Source organism: Alligator mississippiensis, chromosome 11 (assembly GCF_030867095.1).
Source record: "Alligator mississippiensis isolate rAllMis1 chromosome 11, rAllMis1, whole genome shotgun sequence".
Taxonomy (NCBI): Eukaryota; Metazoa; Chordata; order Crocodylia; family Alligatoridae; genus Alligator; species Alligator mississippiensis.
Window position 1 is genome coordinate 27,659,568 of NC_081834.1, and position 25,851 is coordinate 27,685,418.

The following is a 25,851-nucleotide window of genomic DNA, read 5'->3' on the forward strand; positions in this document are numbered from 1 at the left end:
TCCAGGTTTTCCGTTTCCCATGGAAAATGAAGTAAACTGCAGATTTTACCTTTTACTGGAGGCAAACGCGGATTTCTCATTTTACCAGAGAAACCCATGGATTTTGCAGTTTTGCAGTGAGCTTTGCAAATGGCAGAGTTCCAGCCTGCAGGGAACTGGGAGGGAGCAAGAGGAGGGTGTACAGGCAGGGGGCACCATGCGCTAGGAGGGAGCAGGAGGAGGGCGTACATGCACTTGGCACCAGGCAGGAGAGCAGCTCCTGCAGGTAAGTGGGTGGAGAGGGGGATTGAGGCCCATGTAGGGAGGGAGGGAAGCTAACTGGGGCTGCTGCCCAGCTAGGCAGAGCTTGGGGCTTGGGGTCCAGCACTGCAATGTGCAGCTGCAGGGCCCCAGCAGGGAGCAGGATGGGGCCACTCATCTGGGGGAGGAGGAGGGCCGGCTCCCGGCTGCTGCATGCAATTCTGAGGAGCAGGGGGACTTGCACCCTCCAGATCTGTATGCAAGGCAGGCACAGGCTGAGGGCTCGGGCTCCATCCTGCTTCCCTCCCCCAAGGCCTCTGCAGCTCAGCAGGCACAACCCAGCATGACAGAGAACAGCGGACCTGCACGGAGAAGCTGCTCTCCACTGCTTGCTCCTCACTGCCCTGGTATTGCGCCTCCTGCATGCGGGGCTGCAGTGAAAGCAGCAGCACGGCGCTGCACCCCTCAGAGCAGCAGCATGTGCAGGGGCCGCGTCGCCAGGGCAACGCAGAACTCACAGCGGCAAGGAGATCCCCACGTGGCTCAGTTGTTCCCTGCCATGCCAGGTCATGTCTGCTGGGCTGTGGAGGTGCTAGGGGAGGGAAGCAGGGCGGGAGCCCAAGGCTGCAGCCTGTGCCTGCCCCGCATACAATCTGTGGGGCACGGGTCCCCGCTAACCCCCGGGAATGCGTACAGTGGTGGGGAGCCACCCCCCCTGCCCACACCCAAACCCATAGCAGGGGGAAGCGGGGGTAGGGGGCTGCGGACCTGAGTCTATAGCCCTGGCAGCTGGGGGCCCCCTCTGGCAGGGCTGGGGGAGCAGGGGCTGAGGGTCACCAGCAAGACTGTGGCTGGGGGAGTGAAAGGCATGAGCAGGGCCAGAGGGCTGTGGGTGGGGAATGAGGGGCACCAGCAGGGCTGGGGGGTTGGGGGAGACCTTTAATTTTAATCACAGATTTGGGAGTTTTTATTAGAAAATTTGCAATTTTTTATCAGAGAAGTTGCCATTTTTTATCAAGGAAAACCAGGATCCCTGGAGATCACCATTCAGATCTACCTGGTTGGGGGGAGAGGCAGAGTGGACAGGTCAGCCAGTATCTCTTCAAATAGAATCCATCAGATGGTCAGAACGGTCCCCCTGGCAGATTTAGAACTTTATTAGCACATGTTAAAAAGGATAGTTATTTACATAACTTTCTAGAGATTGAAGAGAATGTAAGATCCCAATTATGGCAGCTACATGGTACAGAGTTGGCATATGCTGATGCAATCCAGGACATGTCGTTCGTCATGCAGCCTTGGGTCTAAGGATTAAGGAATTCCAATGCCATGGAAGAGAGATAAGACCCTGCACATGGTAACTGCATCAGTACAGAGCTGTAAGATGGTTACATATCAGCACAGTGGTTTGAGCATGAGGTGTACAGTTGCTGGGATGGGGAAAAGTCAAAGGCATTAAAAGTCTTTGTCAGTTATTGGCATGGGGAGGGGTTTTCAGTTTATTCCCTACACGGAGAGTGTCTCCAACGGAGACCTTAAGCCCATCTCAATTCCATAGCTACCTCCTGCCTCAATGTAGAGTATGCAAGAGATAGAAGCCTTGCAGAACAGCTGAGAGACCGAAGAAAGGGACAGTGATGGATGGATGGATGAAATGGCATAAAGATGGCATTAAAAAGCAGTAAAATAAAGGAAGGATTGTGGTTCCTGCCCTGAGAATGGCCCACATTCCCAGCATCCAATTAAACACTGTTCCATTAAATCATTTTAATCAACTTCTTTGGCATTGAGCTTGTGCCCATCGCTGTGGAAATAAGGCTAACTAGCTTCTTCAGGCCTTGGCAGTTCTACCTGCAGTTCTTTCAAATGCTGCCAAGGCCCAGCTGCATATACTGACTCATCTCCTGCTTAATATACATAGATTCCTTCACTGGCCTCAGAATAATTACCTCTCATGCAGTGTAAAGAGGCCAGGGTTCAGAAAGCCCTTTTTGAAGGTCACCAATGGCTTTGTGACACCAGGGGACTCCTCCAGGGGCTCTGGGATGCCTCGATGATGCCCCAAGCTAACATCTGTTCTAGTTCACTTCGTACTGGGGTGTAGAATGCCTGGGGTAGCCTCCTCCAGTGTTCTCGTACCACCTATCCAGGGCTCACCTTGCTACAGCAGCCTTTGATCTGCCACAGCCCCAGCTGGTTTGAGATGAGGCGCTTTTCCCATCTGGGCTCACCGTGGTTTCTCCTGCCTCTAGGGGTAAGTTTGCCTTCTTTGTTTCTCCCTGGCATTCCCGTGGCAGGGTGTTTCAGGCACCCTGTCACAATTACCTACAGATTAGTGGGCCTGTAAGGCAAGGGCCTTGCTTTCTTCTACCACTGATTTACTGCATAACTTGATTTCACCATTTACCTTTTTTATGATGTGGCTGTGCTGCTACAGTGATTATTACAACTGATGGCAGTAATTAACACCAGCCTATCTCAAAAGGCCTAATACTATGTGGCTTAATTAATGAGCTTTTTTAGAAACTGCTTTGAAGTCCTTAGTAGAGAGATCTTGCTTTAATGGAAATTATGTTCAGTATGAGTTAGACCCTCCCACAGCTGCCTCTTGGGGTTATTGCATTTATGAGCTCTTTATGAATACAGGCTGGCCTTGTTTTTAAGACATAGGGCTGGGATCGATTCCAGCCTTTGCTACAGACTCCCTTTGTGGCCTCAGGCAAGTCACTTAATCTCCCTTTGTGGCCTCTGTACATCACTTGAACAAAATCAGGAAAATATAGACTCTAAGCTCCTTAGAGAAGAGCCTGTCTCTTAGGAGGTATGTGTATAGCCTCACCGGGCCCTACTCTGATGCAAGTTGCAGTCTCTCAGTGATATTGTAAATCAAATAATAATTCAGAAAACAATTAGCCTTATAGTAGTATAAGTTAGACTGCACATTTGGGGCTAAAAGACCTGATTATATGCCAAGTACTTATAAAATATTGTAGAGCGTTCACAGTTAACCTGATGGAGTCAAGAGCAGGGGTGACTCACACTTCCATTGCTCAGACAGTAGGTTCAGATTCTTTCTAGGATTCCTCAACCTTGGCATGCAGTTCAATGGCACTGGTCTACATGCTAGAGATGGTATTCACCTCACGGGCAGAGGGAAGAAGCTCTTCTCTACAAGAATCACCAACTTGCTGAAGAGGGCTTTAAACTAAGCATGTCTGGGGGAGAGAGGATAGATTCCACTGCTGTACACAAATCATCTGGCTAAGATGACCTAAGGGAGGACTTTCAAATAAGAGACATCCAGATGAGCACCAATGCCCTGAGGCACTTGAAGTGGGACAGAAAACCTGAGGCAACTAGGGTTAAACTCAGGTGTCTTTATGGGAATGCCAGAAGCAGGGGCAACAAACAGGATGAACTGGCACTCCTTCTGGCAGATGAGGAATTTGACCTCATTGGGCTGACAGAGACCTAGTGGGACGATACATATGACTGGGCAGTGGACAGTGAGGACTATAGACTCTATAGGAAGGATCAGGTTGGGAAGAAAGGAGGTGTGGCCCTCTAGGTCATGTTTGATTGCGGGGAGAGGTCCCTTGAGACCCTCTGGGTCAAGATACCAGGGGGCTCAGGAGAGGGGGACCTGATGGTAGGCCTCCCTACCAAGAAAAAAAGAGAGATCAGACATTCTCCAGGGAATTGACTGAGGCAGCCAGCACTAAAGACCTGATTGTCATGGGTGACTTCAACTACCCTGACATATGTTGGGAAGGCCATTCAGCCAGCTCCAGCAGATCAACCAACTTCCTGGCAGCTATCGACGACCTGTTCTTGACACAGGCTGTTCAAGGGCCGGCTAGGTGTAAAACCATTCTGGACTTAGTGCTGACCAAAGGGGAGGACATGGTAGGCAACCTGATGATTGGAGGTACTCTGGGCAACAGTGACCACAACCTGATTAAGTTCACCATCCACCGAAAGACTGGGTATTCAGCCAGTAGAACAGAAAGTCCTAGACTTCAGAAGGGCAGACTTTGGTAAACTCAGGAGTCTGGACTATTTGGGAGTTCAGGATCGGTGGAGGTTTTTTAAGGGAGCAATTCTCACTACTCAAAAACAGGCCATCTCCATGTGGTTAAGAATTGGGAAAGGGGCCAAGAGACCCGCTTGGCTTAACAGGGATGTCAGAGAACTTTTGAAAAAGAAGAAAGAAACATATAAGCTATGGAAAAACAGTTCAGCATCCAGAGAGGAGTACAATAATATAGCCAGGGGCTGCAAGTATTAGACATGGAAAACTAAGGCAGGTATGGAGATCATGTTGGCAACCAAAATCAAGGACAACAAAAAATCCTTCTATAGGTACATTAGGAACCAAAAAAATCAAGCTTCACTGTGGGCCCCCTACTGAATTCTGGGGGGTGGGGAGGGGGCAGCCCACAGTTGATTGCCATGAAAAGGCAGACCTCCTAAATACTTACTTCACATCAGTGTTCCTGAAATCAGACAGGAGTTGTTCACCTGTCCAGGGGCCCAGGGAATATGGGGAAGACAACAGTCCACATGAAATCAGTCCCGAACAGGTGAGGGTACTCTTAGAACATCTGGACATGTTCAAGTCTGCTGGGCCAGATGACCCACATCTGAGAGTCCTGAAAGTACTGGCTAAGCTCATAGCAGGGCCTCTGGCAAAGCTGTTTGAGGAGTCGTGAAACTTGGGAGTGGTCCCAAACGACTGGAAGGGGGCTAATGTGGTACCCATCTTTAAGAAAGGGAAACTACAGACCGGTCAGTCTAACCTCAGTCCTGGGGAAAATCTTCGAAAAAATTGTCAAGGAGGCCATCATCCACAAGCTTGTAACTGGTGGGGTATTAAGAAGCAACCAACATAGCTTTGTCAAGGATAAGTCATGCCTAACAAACCTGGTGTCCTTTTATGACCAGGTAACTAACCAGCTGGACAAGAGACATGAGGTTGATATAATTTACCTAGACTTCATCAAGGCCTTTAATACTGTTTCCTATGAGATCCTTTCAATTAAGCTAGAGGATACAGGCCTAGACCAGTCTACAGCGAAGTGGGTTGGTAATTGGTTCAGAGGCCGATCCCAGAGAGTTGTAATCGATGGGACAGCCTCATCCTGGAGGGCCATCTGCAGTGGTGTCCCCCAGGGATCAGTGCTTGGGCCCATGCTCTTTAACATCTTTATCAGTGATTTGGACGAGGGGGTGGAAAGTGCAATGATGAAGTTTGCAAATTACACCATGCTATGGGGAAATGCGGGCACATCTGAGGATAGAGTAAGGATCCAGGATGACCTTCACAGACTGGTCCTATGGGCTGAACATAATCAGATGAGGTTCAATAGGGACAAGTGCCGGGTCCTTCATCTGGGTAGGAAGAACCGTCACCACAACTATATGATGGATAGTGGTCCACTGACTGGCACTGCATATGAAAGGGACCTGGGGGTGCCAATCGACCAGAAGATGAATATGAGCCAACAGTGCTATGAAGTCGCCAGCAGGGCAAATAGAACTCTGGCCTGTATCAGCCAGTGTATTGCGAACAGATCCAGAGAGGTGCTCCTCTGCCTGTATTCAGCATTGGTGAGGCCACAGCTGGAGTACTGTGTCCAGTTCTGGGCACTACACTTCAGGAAGGATGTGGATAAGCTTGAAAGGGTACAGAGAAGGGCCACCCATATGATTAGGGGCCTGGAGGATAGGCCCTTTGAGAAGAGACTCCAGGAACTGGGTTTGTCAGGCTGAGCAAGAGAAGACTGATAACCGCCTACAAGTATGTCAAGGGTCAACACCAAGATCTAGGGGAGCAACTCTTCAGAAAGGCACCCCCAGGAAGGATGAGGACCAATGGGCACAAGCCAATTGAGGAAAAATTTAGGTTGGACATTAGGAAAAACTTTTCCGTAAGGGTATCTAGAATCTGGAACACACTCCCAGCAGTGGTGGTGCAGTCATTATCTTTGGAGGTGTTCAAGAGGAGGCTGGACAAGCACTTCATTAAACTCATTTAAGCCTAATATCCTCCTGCCTGTGGCAGGGGACTGAACTTGATGATCTTACCGGTCCCTTCTGGTCCTTTGATTCTATGATCTTACAAGACATTAGCACTGGAGCAGTCATCAAGTCCAGTTCCCTGCATTCACAGGCAAGATGAAATCCCTGGCTCCAATGTGATCTAAATATTCAAACTTCTCATCTGGAGTCAAACTGCTGCCATTGTGCCATGAGGTCACAGGAAGCTGAAAGATCTCAGAATGCTGAGACAGCTGAATGAATGCCTTCATCTCCAAGGAATGGGCAGGATGGCTACCTGCTTTGCAGATGAGCAAAGCAAGGCACATTGGGGTTTAGCACCCTGATCAGTGCTGCACAAGTAGCAGAGCTAGCAATAGAACTGAGATCTCCCAGTTCCATGTTTTAATAACAACTGTAATATTCCTTCTGTATGGCAACAGCCATTCTCATGTACAGGTCCAGCAACTGGTATACGCACTAAAAAGGATTTGTCTACAGGGATTGTTGACCAAGATGGTTATTGTAGAATAAATCATTCAGCAGTAATAACTCCTGTATATTCGGGGGACAGCCAATGGCCTTCCTAGCTCTGAAATAACTTCTGTACATACACAAGCCCTCCATCCCATTTTGAGAACTGAGAGCAGAGACATGACAAACAGGGTTTGCACTGTGGGCAAACCCTGCAAGAGGGTTGAAGGCTAGGGACATGCACGGAGTTCCAAGAGCAGAGAGCACAGTAGTCTTACCCATGCCAGGAACTCCCAAACAGTCCCACCCCAGCTGCACTGTTGCCTCTGCTGCCACCGACTGTGCCACATGCTCTTCCCGCCCTGCCTTTTGCTCTTAGTGCAACAACGCCCTGGTGTCTGTGCAGTGGCTGCTGTTGCTGCCAGAGCTATACTGTGGGGTGGTTCTTGCTGCTGTGGTGTAGACTCCATGGCAGTAGGAGACAATTTTGGTGCCCCTCCTGTAAATTGGCACCCAGGGCTGGTGCCTGTTTCACCCCACCCAGTTATGCTGATGACTGAGAGAGACTTAAGTGTGCATGAACTAGGTAATAGCTTTCCCCAGTGGTCTGAATTTCACTCTTAGGTCTCCCTCAGCTCAAGACAGGATCAACCTCATCTACACCACCCCTGACAAGTGTTCATCTAACCTCTGCATAAACACTTCCAGTGACAGATTATTATTTGTTATTTGATTAAACTGCAGCATGGGACTCATCAAGCTAGGCCATGTAAAAACACAGAACAGAAAGTCAGTCTCTGTCGCAGAGTGCTTACAATCCTTGTGACTGATCAAACACAGTTGAAGGACAAAGCTGGCAAATGGAGTGAGGAAAGATGGGAAGAGGAGAGGAGCAGCTGATCCTCAAGGCCCTCTAGCTCATGACCTCCTGGCTGTAGGCACTTTCACAAAGAGCAGGGATATATGAATCTCCTATCCTATAACAGAAGGAACCAAGTGAACCTTGGAGACCCCCTGAGCCTAAGGACCTTGTAGCTTTATTAGCAACAAGGAACAGCACCAGGGTCATTTTGTAGCCTTTTCTCAAGGTGAGATTTTTCAGTGCAATTAAAAGCAGATCTAGCAGTGGTCTCAGGAAGCACCAGTTGGCATCTCTGACATCCTGGGGCTTTGGGAATAGTTAGCTCCTGAGGTGGAGGGATTTTAATGTCTTGTTTCCCTTTAGGGCACATCTACACATGCTGATTTAAGGTGTATTAGCCTTTTTTAAGGTGTATTAAGAGCACAGGTGTACACGTGCATGCCCTTAATACACCTTTAAAATAGCAATTTTAGCCTATTCATGCCTAAATTTGATACCTGCAAAAGCAGGTACCTTTTGCAGGTATCAAATTTAGGCACAAGTTGCTAAAGCGCCTTAATGCACATGTAGAAGTGCTAAGGCACATTAACACTGTATAGAGTCATAAAGTCAAGAGCATAGAGAGTCGTCGAATCATAGAGTCAATGGACCAGAAGGGACCTGTAAGATCATTAAGTCCGGTCCCCTATTTTCTGAAGGGTGCCTCGAGTCTAAGAAGGTTGAGAACCACAGGTCTAGAGATAATTGAGATCATATTTATGGATGTGGTTTATGATCTCAATGTATGTTGACTGACTTGGAACTAATTTTAGTCCCAAATTGGTCCATGCACTGTGTTAATGCACCTTAGCGCATGCACATGTAGATGCATGCCTAAATTGTCTTTATGCGCAGTAGGCAAATGCACATTAAGTTTAGGTGCACATAAAAGCATGTGTAGACATGCCTTTTAGAGACCTTATTGAGACAGCCCTTTGATCAAAGACACGCCTATCCCATAAGCCAACAGGATCAGGCAATCTCCCAGAATTTGCTAGTCTCCTTTGCTGCCAGCACCCCAGGGCATCTCCTGATTGTGGACAAAGGAGTTTTGTAACTCAACACTGCAGGGTGGTCATCTGTTGCTGCCCTTTCTCTTGCTATCCTTTTTTTTCTCTTGCCATCTCTTTATCTGGGCTGCCCCTCCCTAGCTTTGTATGCTTTCTGTTTGTTTCTGTTCTCTCCTTTTGTTAATCTAGCTTTATCTTTTCTTCTGTATCTCTCTCCTTCAGCCTGTTCTATCTGTTTCTCCTCCCTCTTTCTCTCTGCCCTTTCATTCTCTTCCTGTCTCTACAGAAGAACCTATTCTTCTTTATGCCAAGTTCAGCCCTTCACTGAAGTCAAGGAGAGTGAATCAGTTCTCACCCCCAGGAATTATGGTGTGTCTACCTCTTCTTCCCACTCCTTTTTCCTTTTCCCTGTTCCCTCTTGCTGTTTCCCTTTCATGTGCCAGCCTCCCAGTGTCATCACCAATCATCCCAGGCAGGGTTTTTTATCTAACCTCTCCCACTATAGCTTCCATCCCAGCTTCACAAATCACTCACGCCTGACAACATCCACAGCCTATCTAAGGAAACCGGTTCCTGTTGGGGATAATTATAAGGCAGGCATAGTGTTTGAGGATAACATCTTTTTTGGACCTCTTTTCATTAAGACCTGACTATTGCTTTCCTTTTGCCACCATGCTTCCCTCTTGGGTTAACTTCTCAGGATGCTTCTGCTTATGCAATACAAGGTGGAGTAACAACACAATGCTTGCCTCCCCCTGCAAGGCTCCCAGAGGAGTCTCTTAGATTTAAGTGTCATAGCCCAAATCAAAGTCTTGGAAACCTGCCTGGCCTCATCCAAGGTCACCCAGATTGGTTTGTAGCACACCTGAGTCTCTGGGTATGCCACAAAGCAGGGCTGTTTGAACAAAGACTCTTATGGACACTCAGTTACCATTTAGCTCTATTTAAGTGTCAATGAAGTAAGTTGTTCTGGCAATCATATGCAACCATTGGCTATTCAGAACAAGACCAGGTCCAGCTCCTGAATGATCGTTAGTGGTTCTGACTGTGACTGGTTGCCAGCATTCTACCTGGTGAGAGTCAGTGGATACATAATGATTAGCAAAGGATATGCTCACTTGAGGTAGCAGTCTTTAACTGCTGGTGGACAGGGCATGTATTCATCATAAGGAGGAAACTACACCTGTTGGAACCCATAGTGACTAGGGTATATGCAACATTGAAATTCCGTCCTCAGCATGAAGGAGGCAATGCTGAGCAGTGGCATGCATGAACCTGGAGCTGTAGCACACCTCACAGCAAAGTCAGTAAGAGGAAGAAAAAGGCCATGCAAGATGTATGCCATGATGTTGCATCTCGGCAGGTGCATCTACACATGCACATTTACTGCACAGTAACCAAAATTACTGCGTGGTATGGGTGCACGTCTACATGTGCATGCCTGTATTGCACAGTAAATATGGTAACTTAAACCAACTTGAGAGTAAATTTGAAACCTGCATCATTCAGGTATCCAATTTATGCCTCATTAGTTACTGCACAGTAACACATGTGTAGACACCTTACTGCGCAGTAACACTGTGTGTGTGAATTGATTTGGGACCAACTTTAGTATCTTGGGACTAACTTTAGTCCCAAGTCAGCTCACGCACAGTATTAATGCACTTTAATGCCTGCATATGTAGACGCCAGCCTATCTCTGCTTACTGCTCAGTAACTTATTGCACAGTAAATTTAAATTTAAGCAGGCATAAATGCACATGTAGATATGCCCAACATGTGACTGTGAATGGCAGAGGGAGATAGGACACTTGTTTTATGCTCCAAACTCAGATTAAATGTGGACCTGGTGGCATCAGCATGCTGGTCCTCTTCATAGATGCAGAGCTCTTCAATTAGGCCTACAATATGTTCTTGGGTGACAGCAAATATAGGTAACATTTCAGACCAATTAAAGTTTCTGAGGGCTGTTAAAAATCTGTAATACCGAGATTTATTTTTTTTTTAAAAGAGCCACAGATAGGGTTAATGTGAATGAGCTGGCAGCTGGGTCAAGGCTGGTGCACTCATCATGGAGAGCCATCAGAGAACCTAGGCTGAGGCCCACAGGTGAGCCAGGAAACAGAGTGTGCTTCAACCTCCATCTGGTGAGTGGACCTGTAGCCAGTGTGGGAAGGTTTGCTGTTCATGCAGGCTGTTCTGCCACGCCACTGCTAAACACCACTATCTGACTGATTTTGTCACACCTCTTTTCATCTGTCAAGATGTTGGATGGCTGGAAACTAGCAAGGATCTGCCAGTCTTGCTGCGTTCCAGTGCATAGTATAATCTCTGGCAAAAAAATCTCCAACCATGGCAATGCACAGCCACTTCATGCAGGTAGGATGGCCCAGTGACTAGTGGTGTTGTCCTAGGATTGGAGTATTGTTGGTGTGGGCTGTCTGAGGATGGCAGAAAAGCTCCCAAACAAAAGAATGCTTGATGATGGTCTCCAGCCTGGAATGTAAGCATGTGGTGAATGCCTGAGAGGACTGGGAGGTGTCAAAGTCTTAAGTGGTTAAGAATTGCTTTCTAAATACCTCCTATTCTTTATCTCCTCAATCAGGGTGTAGCTTCCATGTACTCATGCCCCCTAAACCCCTTCCCCCTCCAGGTCAGACTGGGCAAAGCCCAGCCCAGAGCTCCCTCCCCTCCCTTCTCCCCCCTCCTATCCTGAAGACAGCATGGAAGTTGAGGGGAGGAGGAGAGGGGCAGGGCAGGGCCAGGGGAAAGAGACTACAAGCAGGTAGCCTTTCTTCACTGGATTTGCTTTCAAAATAGAGCTCAGTTTCCCTGCTTTCCCCACCAAACAGTGAACATCTGTTGGGTTAGAGGGGTCACACTAACTCTTGGCACTTTCTATGAAGCACCATGAGTTAGAGCAGGGAACTGCACATCTGTCAGTGCCCTAAGTCTGTCCAAACTATGCAGGTGGTCCAATAAAAGGTATCACCCACAAAAATCTTTGCTTCTTACATAATTCCTGGACCATCATGACTACAACATCACTTCCTCAGAGAGGACACCTTTTCTTTCCTAGTTTTCTGTCCTGGCAGCTTTGATTTGATACCAGATTAAGAGTAGCAACAATGGGTGAACATCAAGGTGTTCCATTGTCTTGTGTCAATAGCTTTGAAATGTTCAATGAAAGCTTACTGCAATTTATCTTAACAGTTGGCCAGTTAGATTTCTACATAATGGTAGATAAAGCAAAGACAGGCAATATAACATATTGTTTTTTTCAAAGGGATCTTGATGAAAGGTTTGGGTGCATCCCCATGAGATCCCACATGCGATTCCCTGGGGACAACTAGTGGCAGCACATAGTTATGCCACTGCTAGTTGTGCCCAGGGAACATCCCTGCATGCACACTGGCACACAGCAAATTGCCCCAGGTGGGGTAGGGGAGGCTGGGGCCAGGACCTGGGCTAGGGTCCTGGAGGCCTTACCTAGCATCCTGGGGGCCTCTCAGGGCTGCAGTGGCAGCAATCCAGGTTCATGGAATCTGGATGGCAGCCAAAGTTTGGCACTGACCAGATAAGCTCCAGTTTCATGAGGCACATGCTGCTGCCATGTGTGCCACCCCACTTCTTTTCTATGTGCATTTTTTAGATACCAGGATTTCCTAATTTTGCCTCCATGAGAACCTATTCTTGTGCGCTGTGTGCATTTTGTGGCACCTCAAAAGCCTTTGAAGCACCGCAGAGCACATGTTCCCGCTTGTGGGGACACGGCCCTTGAGCCCTAAGCTAATCAGGAAAATCAGGAATCAGCTAGTAAGGTCCTGTGATACAACAGTGATAGCATGATTCATTTGGGATTTGAAACCAGTTAACTACTGAGGGCTTCGTGTTTTTCTCAGGTTTCAGAATGTCCTACAGCCCAAATACTTGGGCCTCTGTCCAGGAGTGTCATGACAAGGAGAGCCATGCACTTCATTCATTTTCAGTGCCTGGAAGGAAAAATAAATTGCTGTGTGGGCAGGAGGAGATTTAGTGGTGATTAATATGTTTCCTATATTTGCCAAGATAGACTTTTTCCATTTATGGGCATTCAGCACCTGGGTCTGCCCTTCATTGTTGGAAGCAGGAACTCTGAAGCTGTTTTCAGTTTGTAGATCTCATATGCTGCTCATCTTTAGAAGGCAAATAGATTTTTTTAAGGTGTGGTTTCATGATGGTGATTACCTAGAAGTAGTCATGTTTATTTGAACTGGCTGATCTACTGGACTTCAGAAAGGACTAGACTTATAGAATCTTTATCACTGAGGCAGACCTTGCAAGGGGCCATTTTCTCTGGGCCTTGCAGTAGAATGCACTATAGGCCTGTAAGCCTCACCTCGGTGCTCAGGAAGATCTTGGAGAGAATCATCAAGGAGCAGATCTGTGGGGGGCCTGCAGGGGAGATCATGCTCAGGGGCAATCAGCATGGGTTCATCAAAGGCAGGTCCTGCCAGACCAACCTGATTGCCTTTTATGACCAGGTGACTAAATCCCTGGATGATGGTGTCAACATGGACGTAGTCTTTATAGACTTTAAGAAGGCCTTTGACACTGTCATTATTGACTCCAAGATGAACATGAGCCGCCAATGCCAGACTGCAGCAGCAAAGCCAGCCATACCTTGTCATGCATCCAAAGGTGCATCTCAAGCCGGTCCAGAGAGGTGATACTCCCCCTCTATGTGACTTTGGTCAGGCCGCAGTTGGAGTACTGCGTCCAGTACTGGGCACCGCACTTCAAAAGGGGTGTGGCCAGCTGGAGAGGGTTCAGAGGAGGGCTACCCGCTTGGTGAGAGGGCAGCAGGACAGGCCCTATGAGGAGAGACTGAGGGCCCTGAACCTGTTCAGCCTCAGCAAGAGGAGGCTGAGAGGGGATCCAGTGGCTGCCTACAAACTCATCAGGGGAGATCAACAGCAAATAGGTAGAGCCCTTTTCTCCCCAGCACCACCTGGGGTGACAAGTAACAATGGTAATGAGGTGATGGAGAATAGGTTTAGGTTAGAGATCAGAAGGCAATATTTTAGCTAGGGTGACCAAAATCTGGAACCAACTTCCCAGGGAAGTGGTCCTCGCCCCTACCTTAGGCAAATTCAAGAGGAGGTTGGATGATCACCCGTCTGGGGTCTTGTGAACCCAGCATTCATTCCTGCCTGTGGCAGGGGGTCAGGCTAGATGATCTGTTCAGGTCCCTCCTGACCCTAGCTGCTATGAAACTATAAATGCTACATATACACATGCTTAGCTTTAAGCAGAGCTTAAAGTAATGGGTTACACAGCTTCCCTTCACTGCTAAAAGCAATGGGAGAGTGCTCCATCTCCTCTTTTATTTCTGTGGAAAGAGCTCCTTGTCCGGTTTCTAATATCATCTAATATTACACAGACCATTACATTTCACCTAGTCCCCCACATATAGAGCACAATAACAAGCGTTTGACTAAAGCGTGTACTCCAGAAAGGCTTCTGAAGACATTAAGAGATGGAGAATCTACTACAATCTCTGGTGATCTGTCTAAGGTTTAGTCTTAGGAGCAAAATGATCTGTCTCATTTCACCCAAGAAGTCTGCGTCAGAATAAGGAATAAAATCCAAATTTCCTGGGTCTGGATCAAATGCCTTCAATAAGGGCCCATCCATTCTCTCTAGTGGTTATTGACCCATTCCAAACATTATTAAGAAAGTCTTATTTAGCCTGCAATTGCTTTCAGGCTTCTTCTTTTTGTATTTAAATAGAATCAGTTGCTTTATTGTTTCTATATAATGGAGTCATTGAAGTTATCTTTCATTTGCATACTAGTGGAGGAACAGGTTTTTTATCTTATTGATCCTGGAGTAATTCGCTCACTGTCTAATAGATTAAAAAAAATAATTTGATGAGTTTTTAATTCTCTATCACCTGCCTGCCAGACCCTCTGCTGCATTTATATATCAGCTGGGGATCCAACCCAGATAACTCTGAATCATCCCAAAGAGAAAACTTAACGAAGTCATGATATATGACGCATTGAATGTTTTGCTTATTTTGTTCTTTTGGCTTATAAAGAACTGTATCTTCCGCCTCTGGGTAGGGTATGCTTCGATATACTTGTCTTTCCTGTAGCAAAAACAGGCCATTTGTTCTCTTCTAAGACTTGTTGCAAGATTTAAGCTCACAGGCTTAAACTTGCAGAGCTGTTTATTCCTTGTTTGAAGTTTTTGGGGATTTTTTTTTAATCCTCATCACTGTTTGTGAAGGCCATTGTTGGGTGTTTATGCTGCTATGCATGTGTTTATATGCACTATATTTTTTCATTTCTCCTTGGAGATTTCTTCTCTAAGAATTTGGTCAGAGAACTCCTCACACAGAGTGACTTTCAGGACAGCATGCTGCAGACTTCCTTTTTTCATATCCTTGTAACAAGGTGTGACAGGGGCGCCCCGCTCAAGGCCATATGTACCCATCCCAGCCCTGTTTAGGGCAGTCTGCTCTGCTCTCACCCGCCATGCCTTGATGTAATTTAACAGATAGAGAGTGGGAGGCTACTCATTTATGGCCCAGATATCTTGGGACAAATGTACGGCTCCATTCCACCCCTACACCGTGTTCCAAGCCTCACAGATGGCATCCCAAATCACCTCACCCCCCTGGCCCTCACTTGGACACCTTGGTCCCTCGCTGGACCGCAGTTTCATATCTTGGGCCCCAGATCCCTAAATGGACCTTGGCCCCGGCCCATCACCGGGCTCACCCATAATTGGGTCTCAGGCTTTTCCCTGGGCCTCTCCTCCACTTCGACTTCAGGCTCCTCATTGAGCCCCTCTCTCTCTTTCAAGCCACAGGCTCCTCCTTGAGCCTCTTTCCACTCACAGGGCCACTGGCCCCTCATTGGGCTCCTTGCCCCTCTCTGTCCCTCATCTCTGGGCCGCAAACTTACGCTCTGGCCCCTCTTGACCTCAGACCCTGCTCGGTAGCCCCTGGCCCCTCTTCTCTTTCTGTGGGCCTCTGGGCTCTCCTGGCCTTGAAGGTCTTTGCTAATCCTGTAGTTCCCTTTTTTACTAGCCTGGCTATACAGCTCATGTCTGTCCCCTGCCTTGGCCTTCATTTCATGGCTTTTAGGTCCTCTTTCCAGGTCTGGCCCTGTCCCACTCAGACCTCTCGAAGCCTGGCCTAGGCTCACTTAGGTCTTCAGCCTGGCTTAGGCCCCTTTCCTATGGCCTAGCTTCCCTGCTCAGGCTCTCCTCTGTGCCTCAGGTATCTGGGCCCTCCTGGCCCCATGGTCATACCCAGGCCCCTTGCTTTTCTGTCAGGGTGTGCTCCCTTAGCCTTTCCTCTCCACGGGGTCACCCACAAGTCAATGGGGGCTGAGGTTTTCTAGTGCCCCATCCTTGCCTTACACTGGGGAGGCACAGGTGTGGCATTTCCTGGGGGCTGCCTCACCACTGGCAGCCCCACCACACCATCCAACCCCAGCAGGGTAAAGTTTCAGATCTTACTCAGGACCAAGGACCCTCGAGCCCTCTCCTGGAGCCCTCCTCTGCTCATACGGTGCCTCTCCAGACATCTGAAGTCTCTCCCCCAGCTCAAGCCCCTAATCCATTCCAAGCCTGGCCTCATCCATCCTGGCTTCCAGGTGGTCTCAGTGACCCCCCTTCATGTGGGTACAGGTGGTCCAGGCCTCCACCCCACATCCGTGGCTCCCCGTCCACTGGAAACCTTGTGACTCACATGGTCCTGGCCCTGGGTTGGGCCGATCAGGGTGCCAGGCTCTCTGCAGCTCTGGCCCGCTGCTTTCTGCAGGCAACAGCCCCCCCAAGGACTGACGTGGCAACTCGTCCAATTTGGTATCAAGTGAACTTTGATAGTAATCCCTTTACAATATTATAGGTTAAACAATTAAAATCTGATGCAACTAAAGATAACGGAGGCTAAAGATAGAGTCTCCTGCAGTTGTTTCATGTTGTTGTTCAGTGGATCCCTCCGGCAGCCACACCCTAGCAGTTGCCAGGTAGAAAAGTTTCCTGCTGATGTAATGCAGCTGAACAATGGCAGGTGTTGAGAGAAATGCTCTGAAGCCTTCCGGCTGGCTTTCCCTTGGATTATTTACAAAAAACAGAGATTTTGCTGACAACTTGGCAGCAGGATACAAAGGACCCATGATGTTCATAGGTTTGTGCTAGGCTTAAATTCTTAAGCCAAAGGGGCTAATTTTCCAGTTCAAAGAATGTAAAGAAAATGCTGTTGGACACCCATGCTCTTACTCAAGCCAACAAGTTTCTTTCCATAATTCAGCAGACAGTTGTGCTACTTATTACCTATGGTCTGGAAGAGGCTTTGGGATACTGCCATGCAAAGTGAGCAGGAGATATATCTTATTCAGTGGGCTCAGTTCAACCCCATTGTGCCACTTTCCCTGTAAGGCAGGGAAGTTATAAGTGGACCTGCAAATATGGTACCTTTTTATTCCACCATTTCATGTTCAGATGGATAGCTGCCCATTGCTGCTGTACTTAGATACCTTCTTATTCCTTTTAGTCCCACAGAGCCAACATAGTTGAGGGAGTGACCTAGACTGTAGAATTGTTAGCAAAGTTCATACAGCAGAAGCTCTGCTGCACGTAGTTAGTGAGTGAGCCAAAAAGGAAGCAAACCCAGACTGGATTTGCAAGTCTACTAGTTACTAAAATCCCATCCCTTTGACCTGTAAAATAGGCACAACTGGCCTAGAGCCACTGAGATCTAGCTTAATGGTGTAGCCCTGGTGAGATTCCAGCCAGGTTTCCACAGAAGGCTCCAGGGTGGGTGTCCTGGCCTCATTCCTTCACCAACTGACTCTAAAGAGGCTAGGCCTGTTCAGTTTTGAAAAGAGACGCTTACAGCAGGGCAGAGGGGAGGGTGGTGATAAGAGTTTACAAAATATTAAACAATGAAGAGAAAGTAGATATAGTAAATAATAAATCCCTATCTCACAATACAAGAAATAGGGTCACAAAATGAAATCAGTAGGTAGCACATTTAAAATTAACAAAAGGACATTCTTTTTCACACAGCTTCTAATTCAAGTGTGGAACTCACTGCCACCAGATGTTGTGGAAACTGACAGTTTAGCCATATTTGACAAGGGATTGGACAAATTCTTGGAGGAAAAGGGCATCAGAAGCGACTAAGCATGAGAGTTAGAGATACAGCCTCTGAATTAGGACTCCCTAGACCTTAAATGCTGGAGGCTGCAAGAGAGAGCAAACAGTGGGGGAAAAAAGCCCTGGTCATACCCTGTTCACTCTCCCTTTCAGCATTCCTAGTCCTCTGCCACTGTATGACGCAGGATACTAGGCAAGACGGACCTGTGGTCTAACCCACTAAATGGCAGTTCTTATATTCTTATGTGCCCATTTTATGCACCCTTCCAGCCATCAGAAAACCAAGAGGGCTCTTCTAGCACCAGGCCAAAGAGGGTTCCACCTGGGTTGTTTTGGCTGCCACTAGCAGAATTTGAGAAATACCTCAGGCCCAGTGTGTCCAAGTGGTATTGCTGCTAATTTATGGTAAGGGAACATGTCTCTTGTGCTAAAAATCATTACAGCTTCTATTTGGAAAACCAGTGTTTCTTTAGAATGGTGTTTACAAAGACACAGGGGTACATCGTCAACTGACGCTTATCAGTGGAGCTCCGTTGAAGCCAATGGAATGAAGTAAGTTTGCTTCACTCGAGAACCTAGCTCAGATTTTTAAGCTCTGTTTAAAGCCTTCAAATATCCTCAAGAGTAGACAAAGAAGGATCCAAATTTACAGTTAGACATCTCCACAATTTTATGACCAGGGTATTTTCTACGGTTCCAATTCTGCTCTCTCTGTTCTGATACTGAATTATATTACTAAGGCACCTATGACCAAGAGGGCTTTACCTTGCGGGAAACTTCATGAAGGCTAGAATATGTTTTGATTTGTCTCTGTCATGCATCACAGAGCAGTAACATTTACAGTAGCATTATTTCCTGGTAGATGCTTCTCAGATCTTTTGCCACATTTATGTCCTCCTTATCAAGCCTCTTATCTTACATACTCCTCCAACTCCCTCTCTGACACCTTTTACAAAGTTAAAGATCTTTGCAGATTCCTAACTCTTTCTGGTACCAGGAGGCATGGTCTTATCCACCATTAAGGTAGTTTTTCCTTTCTTCATTTACAGAAAAAAGTAGCTGGCACAAATGCACTCCATTCTCAAGAGAACCAGACTCTTGGCTATTCTGGCGTCAGTGTTGGGTATAGGCAATATGCATGCCACATATCATGGGGACTGTAGCAGTGATGTGAAAGCCATGGCCCATTTACTTTTTGGGGCCAATAGATGATCAGTTGTAAGAAACCAGAGGAGAAAGCAGTCTAATGGGGCATGGGATGTGGCAGGAACACTCAAGGAGGAGACTCATCATGAGAAACGCAAAGGATTTTAGATTGCCTTTGGGGGGGAGCCCAATTCTATCTTTGTTTATGGAACCAGCATCCCTGGAGCCAGTTTGAGATTAGTGCCTGGCACAGGGAATCAGGTTTAGTCTATTCCAGGTTTATTCATTAATTCCCCCCACAGTCTTGGATCAATTCATAAACTCTCTGTGTCTGCTACCCCGTGTATAAAATGGGGATAATGTTATATTTACCTCACTGGACTCGCTGTTTGACGATTAATTTATGTTTGAAGATTATGTGAAGCTGGTTCCTAACTTGCATGGAGGACAACTTTCTCTTCCAGAAAGTGGAGGATACAATTAGGGGATCATATATCTTGGTCTTGCACTGACCAACAAGGAGGAACTGGTGGAGGATGTGAAAGTGATGGGTAACTTGGGAGGAAGTGATCACAATACCATAGAATTCCAGATCCTGAGACAGTGAAAGCTTGAGGTCTGCAAAATGAAGACACTAGATTTAAAAAAGGCAGGTTTAATCTGACTCGAGGAGCTAATAGGCATGGTGTCATGGGAAGATAGATGGAAGGATAAAGGCATCCAGGAGGGCTGGGATCTTCTAAGGGGTACAGTATTGGAAGCCCAACAAGAAACTGTCCTAACACAATGGAAGCACAAGAAGAATGGCAAGAGACCAATGTGACTGCACAAGTCACTTCTAAAATGCCTCAAATGCAAAAGGAAAGCATACAGGCAATGGAAGAATGGTCAGGTCACCAAGGATGTATACCAGGAAATAGCAAGAACCTGCAGGGACAAAATCACAAAGGCAAAGATAAAGAATGAGTGACATCTGGCAAAAGAGGTTAAGGATAAAAAGAAGAGGTTCTATAAATATGTTGGACAGAAAAGAAGGACCAAGGAAGCTGTGGGTCCTCTGTTAACAAGACAGGGGGAACTTCTAACCAAAGATGCAGAGAAGACAGAACTACTCACCAGTTACTTTGCCTCAGTCTTCACAAAAAATTAAGCTGCCAGACACCTAATAGGGATTATCTGGATAAGAAAGGGGGCATGCTGAGGGAGGAGATAACAGAAGAGACAGTCAGAGAGTTTCTATTAAGCCTGAATGAATTCAAGTCAGCAGAGACAGATGAGCTTCACCCTAAGATCTGGAAGAAACTGGCAGAAAGGAACTTGGAGCCCTTGGCAATGATCTTCATGAAGTCGTGGGAGACAGGCTAGCAACCAGAGGGATGGAAAAGGGCCAATGTAGTGCTCCTCTTTAAAAAAAAGACAAGGAGGAGGACCTAGGGAACTACAGACCAGTTCAACTCACCTCAGTACCTGGGAAGTCAGTGGAGCATATCCTAAGGGAGGCCATTTGCAAGCATCTGAAGGAGGAAAGGCTGATTGCACAGAGCCAGCATGGATTTATGAAAACAAATTGTGTCAAACAAATTTGATCTCCTTCTTTGACAAAGTAACTACTTGAATGGGCAACTGGTGCCTCCTGAGTCTGGGGGGTGCACCAGATCACCAATGGGTAGGTGGTCCTGCACAGCCAAACACAGACTGAGGGGGGGGATCCCCCAGTAGCCAATCACCGAGCGTGGAACCACCAGCAGCGAAACCTGAAGTGCATTTCCACCGGCACTATCAGTTTCATGGCTGGCGCTTCCAGGGGGTGCACAACCAATCTCAGGGGGTGCACATGTACCCGCGTGTACCTCCGACACATCGCCAATGACTACTTGGGTGGATGAAGGGAATGCTGTGGATATAGTGTAGCTGGACTTAGCAAGGCTTTGGACAAGGTCCCATGAGACCTTGTCATCAAATTGGAGAAATGTGGGCTGCATAAAACTACTACAAAGTGCATAGATAACTGGCTCAATAGCCACAAGCAAAGGGTAATTATTAACAGGTCCATGTCAGAATGGCAGGAGATTTCGACTGGAGTCCCATAGGGGTCTGTTCTGGGCTCAGTGCTGATCAACATGTTCATTAACTATTTGGATGCTGTCATAGAGAGCTTCTTAAGCAAGTTTGTGAATGACACAAAACTGGGAAGGATTGCAGACATATTGCAGGATGTGATATTGTGATATTGCAGACATATGTGCAGGATATTGCACAATTCAGAAGGATCTTGACAGGCCGGAAAGTTGGGCTAGATTTAACAGGATGAAAGTCAATGTGGACAAATTCAAGGTGCTACATCTTGGTAGGAATAATCAAAAGCACAAATACAAAATAGAGGATACCTGGCTTGATAGCAGCTCAATGGAAAATGACTTGGGAGTCTTGGTAGACCACAGACTCAGTATGAGTCTGCAGTAGGATGCAGCTGCACAAAAGGTGAATGCAGTTTTGGACTGCATCAATAGAAACATTAAGTGCAAGACATTGGAAGTGATAGTGTCTCTCCACTTCGCACTGGTTAAGCCTCAACTGGAGTACTGTGTGCGGTTCTAGGCTCCACACTTTAAAAAGAACGTGGAGAAGTTAAGAGAGGGTCCAGAGACAGGCAACAAAGATGATCAAGGGTTTGGAAGGGAAGTCATACAAGGAGAAGCTGAAGGAGTTAGGCACATTCACCTTGTGGAAAAGGTGCTTAACAGGGGACATGATAGCAGTCTTCAAATACTTGAAGGGACACCATAAAAAAAGAGGGAAAGCACCTGCTCTTTCTTGCCACAGGGAGGAGGACATGGACCAATGGCTTGAAGTTGCAGCAGAATAAATTTAGATTAGATATCTGGAAAAACTTCTTCACTCTTAGAGCAGTAAGGCAGTGGAATAGATTGCCTTGGGAAGTTGTGGACTCTCCATAACTAGAGGTGTTCAAGAAGAGGTTGGGCAGCCACTGGTCCAGGATGATCTAGGCGTAGCTATGCCTATTTTCTACCATAGGTATTTCCCATGCCCTTGGGCTTTGCTGGTTGCTGCTCCCTCCCCCTCTTCCCCTCCACTTTCTGCTATATGTGTCAGGATATTTTTAAATAGGGTGATCGTAAGTAAATCCAAGACATCCAAGACACTGCCCCCCACCAAATCAGTGGCACTACTGCAGGCAGTGGCAAAGGCTGGTGGGCAGGATTGTGGGTGCATTTGGTGGGATGGCAGAGCTGCCTGGTATACCATGCCACTGCATCTTCCTGCTGAACTGCATCCCGTGCCTCTGCAATTCTGGGACCCTCATTTTAATTTTCACCAAGTGGCCAGCTCCGACCTTCGAAATCAAAGGCTGTTGGCTACAGCTAAGTCTGGGGACTTAGAATCATAGAAAATTCGGGTTGGAAGGAACCTCAGGGGGTCATCTAGACCAACCCCCTGTTCAAAGCAGGACCATCCCCAACTAGAAGACTTGAACTGGGATGTGCCAATTCTCCTGCTAGGAGCAAAGCCAAGGGTCCTGGATAGAGGATCTTGCCCCTCCGCTCAGAGCCAGGAAGGAATTTTATCCCATGGTCTGATTGGTAGAGACTGTGGGGTTTTTTGCCTTCCTATGGAGTGGAGGGCATGGCCTTCTACCTGGGACCTCTTGTGCGTATATTGTCATTTTATAAAATGAGACATTGGCTGCCATGGTTTCCCTGCTTTACCTGTGGCAGGTTAGGGTATTAGGTCTATGTTGTGTCAGGGTGGAGGGCAGTCTTACATAGAGTTTAGATTATGGCTTAATAGGATGGTTTGGATACGGATAGTCTTGTCTTAGGTATGGGGTTGCACTAGATGACCTTTGGAGGTCCCTTCCAGCCCTATCTGTCTATGACTGTGATTAATTATTCTTACATGTAATTTAAGTACATTGCTGTCTACATGTGCAAATAAATGCTTGTACTAAACCTGTTTGAAACCAGCATTATATTTTCCCATGCAGTGTTGCACCAAGGAGATGTATACAGGAACCCAGGAAGGAAACAGAAGGATCAAACTACCTTTACCATATGGCTGCTGGAAGCATTTCATTGCTGAGCATCTGTAATAGCAAGTCCTAAATATATGGGGCAGCATCAGCACCAAGCATACAAATAACAGTATAACACCAGGATGCCATGCCCTTCTAAGCAATATCTGGATTCAAACTGGAGATTTTATTGTTTATGACGTGTTCTTGGTGACCTGAGGATTCAAGGTTCAAAAGCTCTTGCTCCTATGGATTATCACCAACTACTTAAATGCTCTGCAGTTGCAGAGATCTTAAAGAGGTTGCCTTTAGGGATGGAAAGGGATGATTGCTGGCCAAAGTAAATAAGTTAAGCATTTAGTCTGAATTCCTTTCTATATAGTTTTGGAACTCAAGGGAGCTGCTTGTCAGGGACAGGGCTGAGGACCACTGGTTGGGATGGATTAAGAACTAAAGGGGCACGTCTACACATGCGCCCCACAGCACAATTGGTACTCTGCAGTCATTTATTCCTTTCTACTAAAGCTAAAGCAAGTGCTAAATGACTGCGCAGTACCCACTGGTACTGCAGTCCTAGAAGTGCACAGGTCATTACTGACCCTACTGTGCACTAGCTCATTGCTATTGTGCAGTAGCTGTGGCATCATGGTTAGTGCCCGCCTATACTACGTCGCCATAGCGATGAACTACATCGCCGTAGCTCATTGTTATGGTGACATAGCATCTTGTGTAGATGTGCCCAAGGAGAATTGGAGGATTTGGTCCCAAGAGAGGAGCAGCATAAGGAAGACAAGGATTTCAGAAATCCCAGGTGTGATTTACTAGGCCTGTGCGAAGTGGCTAGTGTTCGCCTCGGATTCAGATTTGGCTGATTTGGAGGACAGTGATTCAATTTGATGATTCGAATCACTGTCCTGATTCGATTCGGCTGAATCTAATTTGGAGATTTGGCAGCAGCCAAATCTCTGAATCTCCGAATCAACCAGGTCAGGCCCATCCCCCACCCCTCTCCCAGCCCAGCAATGGCTGCCCCGCCAACCCCAGCTCCTGGCACTTGGGTGGAAAAAAGCCCCAGCTCAGTCGGTGCTGCCAGGCAGGGGGGGAGGTTATCTCCACTGCCCCACACTGTGTGGGGGGCTCTGCATGAGCCCCTGAACCCCCCTCACTTCCCCAGCCCCCTCACAGGTGTCCCACCTGGGCCAGCTCCAGCCCTTTAAGAAAAAAAAACCTGAAGTAACCCTGGGACTCACCGCCCCTGCTGGGGGGGGGAGGGGGGGGCTCTGCAGGAGCCCCCGAAGCCCCGAGGCAGCACCCAGTGAGCACCAGGGCTTTTTTTTAAAGTACCAAGCTGGGGCAGACGGGGGCAGCCACTGGGGGGCTGGGGGAGTGGGTGAGGGTTGGGGGAGCAGGGGGGGGTTGGAGGGGCTGGCAGGGGTCCCCCCATGGTCCCCTCCTCCAGCCCTGCCTCCCCTGCCCCTAGTACTTACTAGCTTGGAGTGGCTGCAGCTCCCTGCTGCAGCCACCGGGTACTGTCCAAATCATCAGAGCTCTCTGAATCTTTGCTGAAGATTTGATTCAGATTCGGAGATTCAGGTTCCCTTGATTCAATTTGGATTTGGAGATTCAGCCACCAAATCAGTCTGAATCTCCTCCGAATCGAATCACCACCCAAAGCTTCACACAGCTCTATGATTTACTACTATGTGTATCCAACTAGCACAATACCCAAAGCAAACCAAATAGGAAGGGGAAACAAGTCCACTGAGACTCCCATTCACCAGCAGTAGATAACTAGGGTTCCAAAAACCTGCAGAGAGACGACCACCTTCTGCTGACAGTAACAAGCAAGACCCGGGCTGTGGCATTTAACCACTGTGCTAAGCAGGAGATAGAACCTTTTGCCAAACATCCAGCATACAGGAGGTAGGGAGCAAGCTGTATTGTCCCTTTGGATGCTCCCCTGTGTACATAACTCTGTGAGCCAGCATGGGGTAGAGGCCATACCCCCTTACAAATCTTACTGCCTTCTAGGATTCCTATGATTCATACCCACAAGGGGAGCACAGAATGAGCAATTCTGCAGTCACATCAGACATTTGCCATCATAAATCTTTTTTCTATGGTTACCCCACTTCTGAGCTTAAGACCCCACTTCCAGTCCAAACTGACCACTATCACTGAATTTCTGTAAGGTTCCTGACTCCTTGTTTGAGAATTGCTGTATACCATATTCCTAACTGTTAATACTTGTTGGCGACCAGAAAATACAACCATTAGGTACCTTAGACAAGTGAGGGAAGGATTAGTGAGGATACCAATGCTATGAATTGCTTAAGCACTGGGACAGCATTAGCAAGGAAAACATTTGTGGAATGTAAGGTGCCTTTATCATCTGAACTGACTCAAATGAAGCCAGAGGCTTGGATTCCAATCCACTTTTCATTCTGTTGCATTTCTGTTCCATTTACTGGCCATTTATTTTCACTTTCTCCATTTTTTTTCTAATAAGCTTGTCTGTATTTAAAGCATGTCTGCCTGAAAGTTGTTTTGAGGTTGGCTTGGAGTTGGCCTATGCAGAGCATCTCACAGAGCTTAATTTACAAGGTGGTTTTAAACTGATGCATTTACACTGGTTCAGGCATACTATAGATACAAACCATGCTTACTTAAGCTTAAGTCCATTGGGAGTAGGTCCAAGTTAAATTACAGTGACTATCCACCAGGCATTTAACACCAGTTTGACTGATATAAGTTTGTATGTAGGCCTCACTGTTTCCTTCTCAGAGGGCATGTCTACACAGTCATTTATGTGCAGTGGTTACTGCACATTAATTAGTACTTGTATAATCAAG

The 25,851-nt window shown here is 47.1% G+C and overlaps 1 long non-coding RNA gene across 1 annotated transcript; it reads left to right on the plus strand.

Annotated features, from left to right (window-relative positions):
• The first annotated feature begins 2,163 nt into the window (after positions 1-2,163).
• On the plus strand, positions 2,164-24,537 carry LOC109280656 (uncharacterized). Its single transcript, XR_009455597.1, has 2 exons — positions 2,164-2,494; positions 22,973-24,537. It is a non-coding gene; the product is annotated as an uncharacterized LOC109280656 (long non-coding RNA).
• The last annotated feature ends 1,314 nt before the right edge of the window (positions 24,538-25,851 follow it).